Here is a 19,202-nt window from a genome sequence, read left to right on the forward strand (position 1 = left end):
ACAGATACTCGTTTATTTTAGACAACAACGACGACGACGACGCGAAGAGAAATGATATGAAAAGAAAGAAAGAAAGGGAAAATGTAAATTAAACTAAAATTATTTTCAGCTTGACTAATGATACAGCAAGCAGTTTTGTTTTGTTGTCTCTATTCATTTATTATATTTGTCATTTATTTGTTGTGCCATGGGCTCAAATGTATATATTTTTGTGAGTAGCTGTTTGAACTTTCAAAAACACAAAAAAAATATATATAAATACTATAGAGAATTTAACCCATTTAAATATTGTGACAAGATTTTTTTTTGTTAATTGTCTCATTATGTGGTTAAAGCACTTTTTAGGCTGCTTCAAAAGAGGAAAGTGTTTCATAAATAATTAATTTAGTAATTTATGAAAGAATATTTAATTATTTTAAATAAATATTCATCTTGAAAATTTAACATAATATTATATAATAATGATTCTAATTAAAAAACAAATTATTTTTCATTATTATTAAAATTTTTTAAATATTCTAAAATTATTTAAATATATAATTGATAGATTTTTCTATATATTATTATTTTTTTTTAATTTTAATTTAATTTAATTATTTTATTTTAATTAAAATAATTGTAAAATAAATTAAACTAATTTAATTACATTTTGCATCTTAATATATTTTTCAAAGTTTTGTAGAAAATGAATTAAAACAAAAATTTTATTGAAAAGAAAAACCTTAAAAAATATTAGATATTAATAAAAAATATTATTTTAACTTAAATATTTAATTTTTTAAATATAATTAAAAATAAAAAAAAAATAAAATAACTGAATTTAAACAAAATTTATTTTTTTTTATATATTTACAAATACGAAAAATCATTAATAAAAAATTAATTAACATTATAAAAAAATAAAATTAAGATTTTTAAAATTATTAGATTTAAATAAATAAATAAATTTTATTAATTTTATTTTAAATTTTTAATAATTTTTTCAATATATATTATTATCATGATAATATTTTTTATGGGTATTATTTCTTAAAAAAAATATATATTTATTTTTTATATAAAATATTTAAATATATATTCATAAAAATATATTTATTTTTTTTAATTGATCATTGAAATTTTAAATTCTCTTTAAATTAAATTAAATTAAATTAAAAAATCTTTTTAATTAAAAATTTTAAATTAAAAAAAAAACTTTAAAAATTTTTTTTAAAAAATTAAAGTTTTTTTCAATTAAAAAAAAATTGTACAGCCTTACTTTCATTAAAAAAATTTTACACAAACATCATCATACAAAATAAATTTTTCGTAAGGTCATTTGAAACAAACAAGTAAATAATTTTCGACTTGCCGGATTTATCTAAAGTGAAGAATATTGATTACATAAACGAACAGCGTCGTCGTGATTTTTTAATTAAATTGAAGCAACAAAAGTGCAACCTCCAAATGTGCTCAATGCAAACACACCAACAAAAAAGCGTCGTCAAACAACAATAATTGTTCGTTCAAGTACAAGTATTTGTTACACATTTTTTTTTGTTATATTTTATCTTTTTCACTACTTCACTACTACTACACATTGCTACTTGTTTAATTCTCTTTTCTCTCTCGCTCACTTGAAAAATAAAAATAATAATAAAAAAAAATGAAAATAATGATACATAAATAAATATTCCGACAACGACATTTTTACAGAAAAAAAGTGTATTTATTTTTGTATATAAAAGAAATATAAAATTGAATACAAAAAAAAAAATTGTAAACGTACGGAAAAAAACTGAGAATCAGAGATTTTTGTGTGTTTTAATATAAATAAATATATATAAATGAACGTACATACTATTTATTATTATTATATTGTGCCGTATTAAATATAAAGCGAGCAAATGTGCATCGTGGTGTGTGCGACGGACTCATATCATGTGCTCCATGTGTATTCCGAGTAAGTATATATGTGCGCCTAAAACAAATACGCTTGACGGAGGAAAACTTTTGTTGTGTACACCAATTCAGACTAGTATAATTCTTCTTCGGTTTTAGTTTATTCAGTCCCATTGGGAAAAGCACATGCTTTGTTTCACAAAAAAAATATATGACAACGAAAAAAAGTGTCACGGTTGAAGCTGAAGCTAAGCTCTTATCAGAAAAATTATGAAAATTCCTAGTTTTGAGTGTTCTTCAGTGCTGTCATAAACAAAAAAATAAAAAAAAAATTCTCATAAAAAAATAGAAACGAAATAACTAACTACCCGAGAGACAACCCGAGTGTAATACTAAATAAATAATACAGCACCGAGTTTTAACAAGAGGAAACATAAATTTCAATAAAAAAAGAGCATTTACGAAAAAAAAGTGAGTTTGTTAGAATTTTCTCTATTTCAACATACAAAAAAAAAATGTTGCTCCAATATGGGTGACCTCCGAAAGTACTTATCACATACGAAAAAAAAAATGTGTAAAAATTTTGTAATAACGTTACAAGTTTGTTTAATCCACATTATGTGCCGTGTGGAAAAATCCATATAAGTACAGGTGTTTATCCATCCGCTAGTGTAGAGGCAATCAATTTACTGCTAAGTGGTAGATGCACTTTGTACGTGTTCGCAGTTAGTTTGTGTCAAGAGATGGAAGAATGAGAGTAATTGTGTAATTAAAACCTCTATTTACCTTACAAGTCTTTCGAAAATGAATATTGAGTGCATATGACACAACGCATGAACGTATAGTGACAATCATTCATTGTATAACTAAACGTCAACTATCTATCTATTTATAATTATATCGCACACATAAAATCCATTTAATTTTTTTATGTGGTATATGGAACATGTGCTATATTGGTTTTGAGTTGATCTGGTTGTACCTACATATTTTGATGTGTATATGCAAAAATTTAACATTATACGAGCAATGTTATAAAAAATATTTTTTGTATAAAAATATATAAAAATTAAATTTAATTATAAAAATAAAAATTAAATTAAATATTTTTTTTAAATTCAAAAAATACATAATTTTTAATTAAAAATTTAAATTAAAATTTAATTTTTTTATTGATATTCAATAATTTTTAAAAATTAAATTAATTTTTTTTATGTATAAAAATTAAATTTTTTATTTTCAGGTAATATTCAAAAATTTTTAAAATTAAATTAAATTATTTTTTTAATAAAAATTAAATTTTTTAAACGAAAAATTTAAATATTTTGTGAAAATTTATATTTATTTTCATTTCAATTTTTTAAAAAAATAAATATTTTACGTAAAATTTTTATATTTAAATAATTTTTTATTTAAAAATATATTTTTAGTTTAAATTTAAATAATATATTTTTAACAAAATATTTTATTTGCTTAAGGGTAAATACATAAATATACATTTATGTAGCTTAAAATAGTTTGAAAAAAAAATATATTTAAAAAAATATCTGAAAAATATTAATTTTGTGCAAAATGAAAGAAAAAAAAAATTCGACGAGTAATTAAAATGTTTCTAAAAAAATTTAAAATTACTTTACACTTTTAATTTTTATGAATATTTACTTTTATGAAGTATAATAAAATTATTATTGAATTATGTATTAATTTTTAATAATTTTTTTTATTATTCAAAAAATTTAAAAATTTTAATAAATATTTTCTTTGTAAATAAATATATGATTAATTTTTAATCTAAAATATTTTTTTTAACTTAAATTACAAAAATTATTTTTTAAATAAAATAAACTAAGAAAAAAAACTAGTTATAAATTAATTAATTAAAAATTGAATAACAAAATATTTTAAATTTAAAAAATATTAAAAAAAAATTTAAACATTTAAAAAAAAAATTTAAATCATATTTTAGAATAAATTTTTAAATAAACATAATATGAAAAAATAAATTCTGAACACGTACAACAATCAACTTCACTTGCTAATTCAAGGTACTTTTTTTTTATTTGTTTTGCTGGTACCTAACGGCACACGATGAACATGAATCTAATATGATGTTGTTGATATTGATGATGGTGTTGTTGACGACAACGACACAACGACATCGAAGACGAGCGACGCGATTCAGAGACAACCGACTGAGGAATGTGCTAATGGCTTCTCTGTACTCGTTGTCGTCGCCGCCGCCGCCGAGAGAACTAACTTTGCTAATAGACGCAAAACCAATAGATTTTTCGGGCAAATGTGTGAGTGAGCGGGAGAGACGACTTCATTATGTTTTTAGAAGGCGTAAATATTTAAAAGCCGTAAAATATGTGTCAGTAGAGTATCATTCTACATTTGTTATCATCGCACACGTTGTGGACATTGCACACGAAAAAACACTTGCTAATAGCCAATTTTCGTCGTTTGTTTGTACTTTTTATTAACGACGCACGTCATTCATGCGAGATTTTTTAGATAACCGAGAGACAAAAAATATCTCAAATACTTTATTTTGTTGCGAATGCCAGCAGCAGCATCTCGTCGTTTGTCTAGTCGAGAAGAGTGCATCGTTTCCTCGAACGCAAGAATTTTCCGAATATATTTTCTTCGTGTTTTACAATGTTTTTCATATCTCCTTTCATTTCTCGTCTCGGTTCTTTGCCTCTAGTTTGAAGAAATTATTTTTAGTTTGAAAGAAAATTCTAGCATAGTTGGAATGTTTGACCGTTCTCGTAGTTGTTTTTGTTTTTTTTTCTCTTCTTTTCCTTTTCTTGGCCTGTAGACGAGATGCGCTTGCTGCAATGCATTAAAATGCATAATTTACCTGAATAAAAAGAACCTTTTGGACAGGAGAAAATGATAATAAATTAAGGAAAATCTTCGTTTTTGCACTTTTTTTTCTTCTTTTTTTTGAATTTCTTTCCAACCTTAATGCGTTTCGAAGAAAAAAATAAAGTTGAATCATCAGATATTTGTCGATCTGTAATGATTAAAAAAAATAAAAAAATAATTTGTAAATATTTAATAATAAATAAAATAAAAATAAAAAATAATAAAAAGTTAAAAAAATAAATTTTTAATAAAATAAAAAAATTTAATTAAATTTTTAATTAATCAAATTTTTCATTAAAAGTTAATGAAAATAAATAAAAATTATAAAAAAATTAAAAAAAATTAAATTTTTAAATTATTAAAAATTACAAGTTTCATTAAAAAAATATTTTTAATATAAAAAAAATAAAAATTAATTAAATCAAATTAAAAAATAATTTATTTTGATTTGTTTATTAAAAATTATCAAAGTTTAAAAAAAATAAATTTATATAATATTAATACATAATAATATATGAAAAATTAATATTAAAATTATAAGAAAATTTATTCTTTTTATTTTTAATTTTTTTTTTATTCAAAAATATTTGAAATTTTAAAAAATTAATTAAAAAAAATAATTAAATTAAAAAAATATTTTGATCAAAATTTAATAAAACTTTTTTATTTATTTTTAAAATTAATTTTGAAATTATTAAATAATTTTTTTTAATTTAATATATTTTTTAGTTTAATTTAATGAAATTCAGAAAAATAAAATTATAAAAAAAATAGAAAATTTCTCAATATTCAAAATGCGCTTTCGTAAATAATTTCTTATCAAACCTGTTCCTATTTAAACATTTTTTTCCTTCTTGCATCGAGTACAAAAGTTCAGTTCTCGGAAAAATCAATTGCAATCAAGCCCAATCATGTGCAAGAACGACAAAAAATCCTGTCTACTTTTCTTCTATAATTGAATTTAATTTAAAATAAAATAAATTTATCCTTCTTCTCGTCTTGTTTTCTCTCTAACAAAAAAAAAAAAAAAATGTGAAAGAAGAAGAAAAAAATCAAATAGGAAGGTGAATCGAGGATCATGTCATATCATGATATTAGGAAATGGGTCAAAATAGCATTCGATTCTTCACGTGTGATGTCAAATTCAAAGGAAAATTTTTATCTGGCATGCGATAGTGTTAGTCTGTTGCGGTAGTAATTTGTAGATAATAATAAAACATTCAAGGCAAAGATAATAAAATAATAACGATTGCCAAAATACGCTTGCATGTGTACATTTAATCCCTTTTTAATGGCATGGCTTCATCTCATTCGGTCTACCTACGACAAAGTACCGCGAATGTGTGGCGCCTTTATAACGTTCTTTTTTTTCGGTCATCTGACTGCTGCTGTGTCGTCGTCGTCGCATCATATTGATTTATTACAAGCGACAATAAATAATAAATAATTTTGTAATTCGTGTTGATGGATTTGCGTACCTAACACAATGAAAAACTAGCATTGAAAGTGATTGGAAACGCGGTTGTCATAGAAATGCTTGCTTTTTGCCGTTGCTACGAATGCTCCAAAAACACCAACGAACGAAGAAATTGAAGACAGCAAAAAAAGTAGGTCTTACTTGCATACATGTTAACTAAGAATAGTTACACATTTAAAATCAATGAAAATGAAACTGATTGACCCAGGCTGGCTTTTGTGTGTGTTTAAACAATAGAACACAAAAAATTAAACAAGCGCGTTGTCATGGATAAAGTACAAACTGCTTCATGTACTTTTTCACTTTCAACTCAATGGCATCTAAATTGTGTGTGTGTTGTGCTTGTTGCTAAGCCAAACAATGTCTGATGCAGAGGAATTTTTAAATAACACCAAACAACAAAAAAAAAGACAAATTCTTATAGTCTAGCAATTTTTAGTAAAAGATTCCTTTTTGTATAGAAAATTTTATTATTTTTCGCTTGATAAAAGTCAATATATCTAATATTTTTCATTTTTACCAATTTTTAAGAGTTCTGGTTAAATGAATGTATTTTATTAATTTCTTACCAGATTTTCTAAAACAATATAAAAAACTGTAAGAAAATATTTTAAAAAGTATTTTTTTAAATCATTTAAAGTTTTAGTATAAGTGTAATTTATTTTTTTTATTAATTTAATGTGATATTTTTTTTAAAAATAGAAAAATTGTTATAATATAATAATAAATTAATTTAATATTTTTAAATATTATTTTTTTATCATTAAAATACAATAAAAATGAATAAAATTCAAAATAAATAATTTTAGATAAATTAAATTTAATAATTTATTATTTTTTAAAAAATTAATTAAAACTAAAATTAAATTAATTTAAACTAAAATTTTTAAAAAATTAAAATAATTAAAATTTATTAATTTTTTAACTTTAATTTTATTAATTAAAATTTATTTATTTTTTAACAAAAATTATTTGAAATTTTTTTAATAAAAAAAATAAGCTTACATTCGGAATATTTTTTTTTCAATTTGAAAATCTGGTAATGTTAAAAATTATATAGGTATTTATAGTTTTTTTTTTATTTTTTTTTTAATTTTACATATATTTCATATTTAAATATGCAAAACAATCAAAAATTAGAAACTGTTTAAATTAAAAAAAAAAAATTCAAAGAAATATTTCCCTTTTTTAAAAAAATAAAACATAATTACCGCAAATTTTTTAGTAATTTTTTTATTTTTCATTAAAAAATTTTAATATTAAATTTAGTGTTGTAATAGCGAAAGCTAGCTCACCATGTATGTTATTTAATATATTAAGAAATTAATGTTAAGCCAAATAAATTGAATTTTAAAGTAAAAATAATATTAAATTTATAAAATTAATAAATTATTATATTATAGAAATTTTTCTATTTTTTAAAAAATATCACATAAAATTAATAAAAACATTTTAATCTCAAAAGTACAGTTGCAAGTATGATAAACTAAGGAAGTTGATTCACAATTTCTATAGAAACGATACTTTCTGCAAAATCGCGTCTGTAACATCCAGTGACATCTTTGCACATTAGTTGCGCATAGACATGAACCGTTCATAACTTATGTCAATAAATACCAAGTACATAGAAAAAACTTATTTAAACGAGCTTCACGAGGTGTTAATTTACAGTTTAATCAGTTCAATGTAACTGAATACACATCTCACATAACTACTCATCTCACACCAAAAAACCGTCTCTCGAGCCAATAAAAGTTTTGAAATACGAGAAAAGGATCAAACGTTCCAAATTATTCTCTTATTCAATCTTTTGGGTTTTATTTGAAAAATTTTTGTCCCTTTATCACATATTGAATTTTCATCTCTATTTTTCTCCTCTCTATCACCAACAACGATGACGACGACGACATCGACGTCTATTTGCATTTACATTCCAATCAAAAAAATGACGTATTCACGCAAGAAAAGAACTAAACGATCCCTAAGCGATTTTTCTAGGACATGTGACACATGAAGACGCCTCCCGCCCGTATATGGCAAAGTGATATCAAGCGTTATCACGTACAAGGGATCCACAATTGCCTACAACAAAAAACGAGTCGCTTTTATTCGGCATTTACTAAAGCCTTTCTTAAATTCGTGCGAGATTGTTGGCAAAGAGAGGAATGCCATCAAAATCTGTGAGACGTTTTAAAAGAGATGACAGGATATAAAGAAGAATAAAAAAAAAAGAATGGAAAAAGGCACTTGGTATACGCACGCATTCACTTATTATTATCATGTGAGATTCATGTGAAATGTAAATGTTTGACCTCATTTCGGTAAACGAATCATATGATGATTTTAGATGAGGAGCAAGTACGATGGTGATGATGGCACTTTTTTTATTTATTTTTTTTTATTTTATTTTTTTTTCCTCTTCACGACAGCAAGGAGAGAATACTTTTTTTGTGTGTCGCTATCATTAGCAAGTGTTTGTGTTCAACAAATTACACCTCGACTGCCTGTGATGATGTGCGGTAAATTTTATAGCGAACGAGAGACAGCAGTTTTTTTCATTTATTGATTTTAATACATGTCTCGTCTCGCCTTGAATGCGTTTAGCGGTGTGTGTTTGAATTTTATTTATTAAATGACCTCTAAACAATTTTAGAATTTAGAGACGGTATGCCGCTGAAAAGGTTATCATATCAATCCATTGTTTTTCTCGAAATTCCGAGGATTTTCCTCTGTGATGTGCGATAACAAGAGAAATGCAACATTCATGGTTCAAATTATGATGATGATGATGATGAATCTTTAGAGGGAGGATTCGTTTGATGTTTTGATTGTTTCACATTTTCATACATATTTTACAAAACGAGGAATATACTAAACATGAGTCAAGTACTTGATGCGAGAATATTTCTTAAAGGTTTGCATAATAATATGCTAACAATAACACATACGGAATTTTCTCTCCTGTGAAAGAGTTAAATAGTTGAAAACTACACGTTTGTGAGGCATAAAGCAGGCGAGTAACAGAAGCAAAGTAAAGAGAAACAATAAATGTCATTTGTGAAGGGTTCGTGTTTCGCAATAGCGAGAAAATTGCGAGACATAAAAGTCAATTATGAAAATCTAAGTTGGCTGAAATGGAATTTTGAAAAGTAATTTCGACTGAAATTCAATCTTAGTAGAGTTTAACATAAAACTTCTGAGCTTAAGAGAACTAAGACTCAAAATAGTTTGAATTTTAAACTAAAAAAGACTCATTGGGAATTTAAGCTAAGAGATTTTAATATACTTCACATTTAAACCTTAAATTGATTGATATAATTGATTATTAAGTTGACGCTTTATATTTCAATTTGACTCTTTGGTTTGTCTGAAATACTAGATGTGCTATTTAAAGAAAATATGCTTGATAGATTCATTGATATACGGTTTTCGGCCTTAGCTTCTTAGTATTCGCCGATTATTTTTGCTGCAATCCAGTTCTTCCTTGGGTTTGAATGTAAATCTTATTCACTTCTCTTTTATTTTATGATGGTTCTGTTATGTTTTCCGGTTTGATATTCTGAGATATTATTATCCAAAGTCTTAAATATTGATAGTTGAATTTCCAAAAGGATACAATTTCGTAAAATGTTCGTTGAGAATATCTCTTTCCATAGTTATGATCCATAAAATCTTTCGTGGGATTCGTCGGGGATGTGAAATTTGTCTTAATTAGAGGATCTTAAAAGTTAAAGCCAATAGTTATATATTTAATAGAACTATACTTTACTAACTTTACTTTGGGCCAGAATTTCATACTTTTCATTGTCAGAAGCTGCAAAGAAAAAATTATTAAGTAAAAGATTTAAAATTTCATACTTACTCATAAAATTTACGGTGACCCCTAATACTGTCTCCCGAGTTGCGAGACACCAATTTTTCACAATCGTAGGAAACATCTCTGTAACAAAAGCTCCTTCCTTCTCATGCATAATAAAAATTGTATGTCTTTCTCCTTTGAGGAACGAGGAACGAGCGAACATGAAAAATGTGCAAACACAAAATCTACATTAACTTTTATAATAATATCTAGCATAATGTTTATCAAAAACACACAAGGCACGTGTACATGCGTTTATGTCGTCTGTTCGGAAAAACGACAACGTTGACAACGGTAAAACTAAATTAAAGTACAACAACTCCAAAAGGTAGAGAAGGTGCCACTAAAAGTCCATATAAATTAAAATTACAGTTAGTTGAATTTGTGAACGAACGTCCCATTGCACGGAAAATGATTATTATTTTTCATCTTTTGCAATTTTCACTATATGTGAGTTTCGTGCAACAATGTCTAAGTGAGGAAAATGAGTTGTAATTAAAGTTAAAAGTACCAGAAACAAGTATTGTTGAGTTTTAATGTTACGTGCGCTAGGATGACTTTGAATTGCATTTAAAACTTTTTTTGCACAAAACTTTATTTTCTTAATTGAAACCTTAAAGTTAAAACTGAGATTGTTGAAAATTTACTTACAAAATTTTACCTCGAGTTGTGGCTTTTCACTTCATGACGAAAATGGAAAATATGAAAATTATTTCTCTGAAAACCTCATTGTGGGTTTTCTTTATGTCCTTCACAATTCATTACGTATTTTTTTTCTTCCAAATAAAAATATTTAAATGACAGAAGAAAAAAAAAACATTATTTATTGGTGAGGTTGCATTTTGGTGAAACGAAGAAAAAATATATATAAATGTAGATTCCTTCTGATACATTTTTCATTAACTTTTCTTCCTTTTTCCGTTTCTACTTTATAATTCTTACTTTTGAAACCATATTTCCACCGTAATTTCCTGCATTTATTATTCCATTATTATTATACTTCAACATTTTTCCTCCTTTCTTTTCTCCCATCACTCGACATTTTCTTCTTAATGCTCTCGTTACATTAAAATCTTGTATCTTAATCAATATGCAACGGTTTTTTCTTCAATTCTTGGGAGGGCATGTGGTTTGAAACTTGATGAATAAATAATATTAAAAATTAATAAAGGTCGAGTGTTTGATAAGAAATGTAAATAATATTTTTTTTTGCTTATTTTCAGAGACAGAAGCTGGTCAATGAATGATTTGGACCAATAGATAGGCGAAAAAAGGTAAATAAACTTTTTTTTTTCAATTTTAGCTAAAATAAATATTTTTGATAAAAAAATAAGAATGGAGCAAATTATTTACCTTATTTTACCTCAAGAAATACCCGAAATAACAATTTTCAACGTAAACATCAGGAATCGAACCAGAGTATTTCATTGAAGGAATTTCGGTTTACACACACATTCTCGATATAGAAGTATTCCGTATGGTATTTCGTACGATGTACAGTACATATACAAGATACATAATACACTACCTGAAATAACACAAAAAAGTTCTTAACTTGACATAGCTTAGTGGTTGAAATATCCGCTTGGAGATTGGAAGACTCAAGTTCGATTCCAGAAGTCGATGTTGAAAATTTTTGTACGGATTTTTATATGCAATAACAATCAGTTGTTCAGAAAACATATTTTTGAATACAACTTTTGCAATATTGCTAGATTAAAATTCATATTGACATTGCATCAGCAAAGAGTTTATATCTTCCTTGATTAACTCTTTCTAGAACTCTGTTACATTTTTTATTGAATTTATGAGTTGAAGGACGAGCGATCGATTCAAAACGTAAAAATATTTTTTTTTTTATGAAATATAAATTATTAATTTTTAAAATAATTTTTAATATTTAAATTCAGCCTTTTATAAAAATTTTATATTTTTAGTTAAGTTTAATAAAATTTATATAAATATAATTTTTAAAAAATCTTTAAAATTAAAAAAAAATAATTAATTAATTAAAAAAATTTAATTAAAAAATTTTTTTAATAAATTTGATTTTTAAAGAATTAAAATATATTTGATTAAAAAATAATTTATTTGATTAATGAAATATTTTAATAATTTAATTAATTAAAATTAAAAAATTAAAAAATTAAATAATAAAAATATTTTAATATTGATTATTAATTAATTTTAAAATTTTAAATATTTTTATTAATTGATTAAAAAAATGAATAATAAAGATATTTAAATAATAAAAATATTAAAATTTGATTAAAAAAAATAATTTAAATAATTAAATTAAATTATTTATTATTTAATTAAATATTAAATTATTATAATATTAATATAAATATACCATTTAAATAAATTAAATATTTATTAAAATTATAAAATTATTTAAATAAATTATTATTTGCAATAATTACGACTAAAATTTGTATTTGAAAAAAATTAAAATAATTATCTTGAATAAAGATTAAAGTGTACAATAAAAATATTAACTATTTAACTATAATAAAATTTAAAATAAAAAAATAATAAAAAATTTTGTTAAAAACTATAAAGATGATATATGAAACACTTTTGTTTATTGCTTCCGCCTAACTGCAAACAATGGTGACAACACTTTTTTCTCTGTTTTACAAGAGTTGTCAGGCAGAAATTTCTCTTCCTTAAAACAAAAATCTACTGAAGAGATAAAAATAGAATATTTTTTAAATAAATAATTTTTTATTGCATGTAAAATAACTTACACGCCAGCAAATATACTCTCTTGCTACCATTCCGTAATAATTTATTTCATGCAAAACTGCCGAACTCGAAGAAAAAAAGAATAAATTTTTCATGTTATTGTTACAATAAATCTCAATAAACGCATCAATTATTATTATTTTATTTTGTACACACATTTTTGTTTCGAAGTAAAAATAATAATGCACACTTCTCTGAACACAACAAAAAAAAAGTTTTAAAGACGAAGAAGTAATCAGTTGAACGAATTAAATTGTATATGGCTCTTTTTGTGAGGAAAAATTCACTGAAATGGAGTGACATGCTACTTTGCTTCGCAGTTAGAGACAGATGTGACGTAAAGCGTCGTCGTCGTCTGAAACAGAAGAAGAGATTCTTCTATTATTTATGATAAGACATAGAATGTATAACTTGTTTGTTATTTTGTTTGTTTGTGTATATGAAGTTCAGATATTATTATTTGTGACAACATGCAAGCAAGACAAACACACATTACGACAAGCTCAACAAAAGGAAACGTAAATTTCGAACGCAAAATCTGTTCCATAAATTTTTCGTACGGCGGCGCGAAGAAATGTGAAGTCACTTTAATTTGACTTCCTTATCAATAAATAAAAGCATGTCAGGCATGTCGTTTTATTTATCTGAATACTTATTTTGTTTTTCCTCCCTCAAAAAAAGAAGATGAAAAAAAAAACGTGAAGCTGTAATCAATATGTTGCTATATATACAAATAAATTGTAATGAAGTATTTTGTTCGGTAATATGTTTCAAGAATTATTTTATTATTCCGCTCCCATTCCCTCGACGTGTTGCTGATAAATATATAAGACGTCGGAGGCAATGTACTCGCGATAAAGATAAAATAATAATTAATGAAAGGATTATTATTAAATGAACTGAAAGACCAACTTTATTTAATATACATATCATTAACGTTAAAAGTGTGGGTTATATTTTAATAATCATTATAATAAGGCTTTTAATGAATTGAGTATTCTGTCGTGTACCTTAAATTAAATATAAATGTTTGAACAAAATATATAAATTTTGTATAACAAACTTTTCACATCAACATTTAAAAATTTACAAACTTTCGACACTCCGTGTCTCTCTTTCTCTTGAGAGTGTGAATTAATAAATATTGTTTAGGAATTTCTAAGTTTATTCAATTTAAAAACATTATTTATTCAAAATATTATTATAGATATATAACAAACGGATCTTTGAAAAAGAATGTTTGTATTTTTTTGTTGTTGATGAAAAATATCGCAGATAATTAAATTTACGTAAGATTTTCTTACGCAACAAAATATTAAACCTAAGCTACAATGAAATATACAAACAAACTCAAGAACGTTTTGTTTGTATATATATAATAATAACTAATACCTACAAATTATATATAGTATATGTTTGCAGAAATTCGTATATAAACATGCGTAATAAATTTAAAAATTACGCGAAATTGTTAAACTTTTTTTTTAATAATAAAAAATAAAAAAAAATATTTTTATTTATTATTATTATTAAATGATAATAAAAAATATAAATTGATGTTAATATTATGATAAAAAAAAACAAAATACATTTTTTTAAATAAACATATACAATTCTAAACGACTCAATTAAATTACCATAAAAATAATCTTTAATCTTTATTGTTAAATCTTGATGCGTTTCATTTAAAAAAAATTAACTTTAATATATTTTTCAATATACAAACTTTTAATAAACACTCGTTATAGTTGTCTCGTGCATGTTGTTGTCATCAGAACGCTTATCAATTTCTTCATACATGTAGGGAATAAAAACACAAATTCAATTTATATGTAATCGTTTGAATATTGTCAACTTAAATTAGTGATGGTAGTTGTCGAAAAATATATACATAAACAAATTTGTATATATGTTGTACTTTTGAGTCATGTTGTTTATTTCAATTTATTTTGTGTCCAATGCATTTCAATTATCTAAACAAAAATATTTTTTTCGTCGAATCGGGTTAATCATTGAATCTAAAATAAATTGAAAAATAGCTTTAGGTTATTTTTTTTATTTAAATTTATATATTTTGATGGAAATTGGTATAAATAGTATTAAAAACAATTTATTTATTTATTTAATTTTTTTTTAATTTTATTTTTTAATATTTTTTATTTAATTTTTTTTATTAATATAATTTTTAACATTTTTTTAAATTTTTAATACGAATTTTTTAATTTTTTTTTTAAATTTATTTATAATTTAATTTTAAAACTAATTTTAAAAAAAATAAATACGTTATTTTTATTTTTATTAAAATTTATTTTAAAAAAATTATAAATTTTTTATTTAATAATAATTTTATAATTTTTATATAATTTATTATTATAATTTATATATTTTTAATTTATTGAAAATATTTGAAATTAATTTTAATTTAATTTTAAAACTAATAAATATTAAAAAAATATATATATTTTTATTAAAATTTATTATTAATTGATAAATTTAAATTTAATAAATTATTTTATTAATTAATTACTTTATTTATAACTTATTTACGAAATTCGTCTTTTAATTAAATTTTAAAATTAATAAAAAAATATTATTTATAAAAAAAAATTTTTGAAACATAAAAAAATCAAATCTACAACAAAACGCATTAAATACAAAAAAAAATAGGTTAGTTTACAAACGACGGAAAATACCTACTTGACTGTTGTTGTTGATACAAACAAAAAACGTTGAATTCTCTACATTCCACTTAGCGGTTCGCTGAGTGAAATGTATATATATTTTATTTATATTTTTTTTGTATGTTATATTTTAAGACGAAAACTGACGAGATTATACAAATTTAAATTCTCGTAGTTTATTATAATATTATATTTTATTTATTCTTTTTTTTTAGTCTCATTATTTCGCATCATGTAGTAGAAGCTCAACATGAACTATGCAAAAAACAAAAAAAAAATCTGCTTAAAGGAAAAATAGTAGAAAACTCTCCGAAACATGCCAAGTTTCTATTCTACATAAATTTGTTTGCGTATTTGTTTGTGTGTAGGACGATGAGCAGCATTTTCAATTTAAAATGAATCATCCGATTATTTCGTGTGATGGAGAAAATATCGCTTTTAATAATATCACAGCATGGCAGAAAACAAAAAAAAAGTTTAAACTAAAATGTGACACGCTTTTGTTACGGTTTTCTAGTTCTCAACATCTATCTAGCTTAGCAAAAATTATGACGTTTTTTTTGCTGTGTGACAATTATTCGGTTGACGAAACATTGTCGTTTTATGTTTTTTTCGACAAATTTTTTTTTATTATTTTATTTTTATTACGTAACATATGTGACGACAATAAAATTAAAATAAAAAAAAATTGTTTGTGCGAAAATTTCTTTGATCCCACATGTAAGGAGAGTCCGTTTGCATGGAGTCCTTTGCTATCATCAAATGATGTGGGCGCATCGTTTATTTCTATATCTATTCGTGTGTTGATTACGTATCAATTTACCACCAAATACACTTTTCTATGTGGCTACAAATATAGCATCGATGTGTATTTTCTTTTGTTGAGCATTTTAATTTAACCTATTTGCCAAATGTACACAGCGGTGTCTCTGTCTGTGTAATGCGTTACCATAACAACGGTCATGATAGTACTACACACACGGAAAATGCAAAAAGAAAATTCTCTCTCTCGGAACAATTTTTCTCTTCTTCCGTGTGTGTGTGTGTAGCTAAGCCGCTGTACGTCATACGAACATGGAAGAAAATTTAAAATCGAGAGTTTCCTTGTGTCTCTTTTGTGTGTTTGTGATGTATTTTTAGGTTCAATGAGGATTAGAAACGCTCATATCATTCAGTTTATTTTAGATATCGTGCTGATAAACATGACACAAGTCACTCGCGACGTTCTTTAACAGCTTCATTAAAGAATATACGCGATTCAAAAAAAAAGTGAAAAATAATTAATGCACGTACAAAATTAACAACAACAAGTGCAAATACTTAAACCACTTTGTAATAGCGTAAAACACAAAGAAACGTTTGCCTTTTGCCCCGTTTCTCCCCCACAGAACACGACCCAAACAAATCAAGTGATTAAGTTTAGCGTAAAAAAAAGTAGTGACGCTCGCTTGAGAATCAGGTCACACTTAATCCCATAATAATAAGCTGTTACCCGATGCCGCATGACTCAACGAGACGACTAAATATTACAACAAACTAAGTTGTTTCGAAACAAAAATAGATAAGAGTCAAGTAAAGTGCAGCAGCATACACAAAAGCCCCTACTACATGTGTGAAAAGTACCCTTTAAATATAAATAACGAAAAAAAAAGAAAGAGTGTTAAACGTGTAGTACTAACTAATATTGTACAACTAGACCAGATATATCGTATAATAATAAGTGTAGCTGTAGACTAAATTAATGCATCGTCCGTTGTTATGTGGTTTTGAAAAAAATATATTCCTAACATGAAAGGAAAATACTGAAAGAGGTAACAAAAAGTCTGTGATGTTTTTTTCTACTCTTATTAGGAATAAAGGCTGAGTTAATGAAGAAAAATGTTTCATGCTTCATTGTACTATAAAATTGTAAGATTCTTACTTACAGCGTTCTAAATTTTTTTTTATAAAAAAGTTTAAACTAATCTTAGAGGTATGCTCAGTGAGTACATGGAGCAATGAAAAATATTTCTAAAACTATGTATACTTTAAACTTTAAAGTTTCCGCGGTCTATATTGTTCTTATTAATTTTCAATTATTTCGACAATTTGACGTCAGTTCATTAGAAAATCAAACAGTCATCATATTGTAAGAAATTGGTGAAGTTGGACTACCACAAATATCAATTAGATCTTCCCATTTGCCGTTTCTTCGCTGTACTGATTTACATATTCTGTAAACGAATTGTGTTCTGTTAAAATTATGCCATGGTTTTCTTGGAAATTAGTACCTTTTTGCGTAACCGAGTTTCATGATTTAAGAAGTTGTTAATTTCGTTTGTACTCATTGTGGTTTTTTCAGCGAGATATAGGAAAATACTTCATAGGTTTTAATATGCGGAAGTATTTTTTAAAAATTGTACTGAAATGAAAAAAAAAATAAATTAAAAAAAAAAATTAAAAAAAATTAAAAAAATTAATAATTTATCAAATTAATTAATTAATATAAAATTTATGATAATAATTAAATTTAATAAAAATTAATTAATAATTAATTAATAAAAAATAAAGTCCAAAACTTTTGAAAATAAAATTGGGGGCAAAATAAAAAAAATTTTTGAAATACAATTTTCATACAAAATGACAAAGTTTTTAATTATTTTCGAGTGTTAAAAAGTTCTAAAAATTATAAAAAAAAAATAAAAATTAAAGAAAAAAAAATAAATAAAATACATAGGTATTAAACATATTAAAAATTAAAGAAAAAAAATTCATAAAATATTTAAAAAAACATTAAAAAAAATATGTTATATAAGAAGTTTTCAACTTCCATGAGATTTAGCAAAAATAATTTTTTAAAAATATTAAAAAGTCGAAAAAATTTAAATAAAAAATTCAAAATTTTTGACAACAAAAATTTGAATATAAAGGATTTATTTCAGAATAATTATTAATGCTGACGTAGACATAAAAAATTTGAAAAATAAATTCAGTAATTTGAAAAAGTGAATTTGTAATTTGAAAAAGTGAATCAGTGAAAAAAAATTTAAATAAGAAAATTTATGTTAAATTACGATTTTTTTAACAAAAATTATTAAAAATTTAAAACTTTTTAAAAAAATTTCTAAAAACATCTTGAAAAATTATGAAAATACACCTAAAAACGGCCATTTTTGATGAAATTTTTAACTTTTTTTTTTTTTTTGCCCCATTGGATTTTCGACTTTTAAAAAAAATTATATTTTTTTTAAATTTTAAAATCTTACCTATTGAAGAAACATGGGTAGCTTATAAAAAACTTAAAATAATAAAAATCATACTAAAAAACTCAAATGAAATTTTAAACCCAATCAATAATTTTAACGTTAACACTTTTCTTAATTGTTCCAGCCTTCCTCATGTCATGTTTTATATTACGTAAAATTTCAACCTCTGTCTCACACAGGTTGGCTTTTTTTCTCCTTTAATCTAGACAACCGTTGTTTTTATTACATTTTATTTAGTTTCGTTTACCTTAAAATTTTTTGTTCGGTCCAAAAAGTTAAAATTGTACATGAAAATTCTTCGAGCTATGATAAAAATCAAAATTTCCTTACCTGACAAGCGTTTCAGCAGGGAACGTTGTGCAGACCTGCCTTTAATAATAAAAGCTAAATGTTCGACATTTGTTTCACACGAAAGATTACAAGTGTTGCTCCAAACCATA

The 19,202-nt window shown here is 23.9% G+C and overlaps 1 protein-coding gene across 6 annotated transcripts in view; it reads left to right on the forward strand.

The window, feature by feature from the left end:
• LOC134826922 (probable cyclin-dependent serine/threonine-protein kinase DDB_G0292550) overlaps positions 1-19,202 on the forward strand; it is a 49,899-nt gene that overhangs the window by 12,717 nt on the left and 17,980 nt on the right. For 2 of the 6 annotated variants that reach the window (XM_063839428.1, XM_063839434.1), the window contains exons 1-2: positions 2,060-2,352; positions 11,312-11,362. The gene's annotated coding sequence lies outside the window, so the exon portion shown is untranslated. Of the gene's footprint in view, positions 1-2,059; positions 2,361-11,311; positions 11,363-16,660; positions 17,329-19,202 lie in introns of those variants that run through there. The other 4 variants (XM_063839430.1, XM_063839429.1, XM_063839431.1 and 1 more) reach the window with 3 other exon arrangements.

Source organism: Culicoides brevitarsis, chromosome 1, assembly GCF_036172545.1.
Source record: "Culicoides brevitarsis isolate CSIRO-B50_1 chromosome 1, AGI_CSIRO_Cbre_v1, whole genome shotgun sequence".
In the NCBI taxonomy this organism is placed as follows: Eukaryota; Metazoa; Arthropoda; class Insecta; order Diptera; family Ceratopogonidae; genus Culicoides; species Culicoides brevitarsis.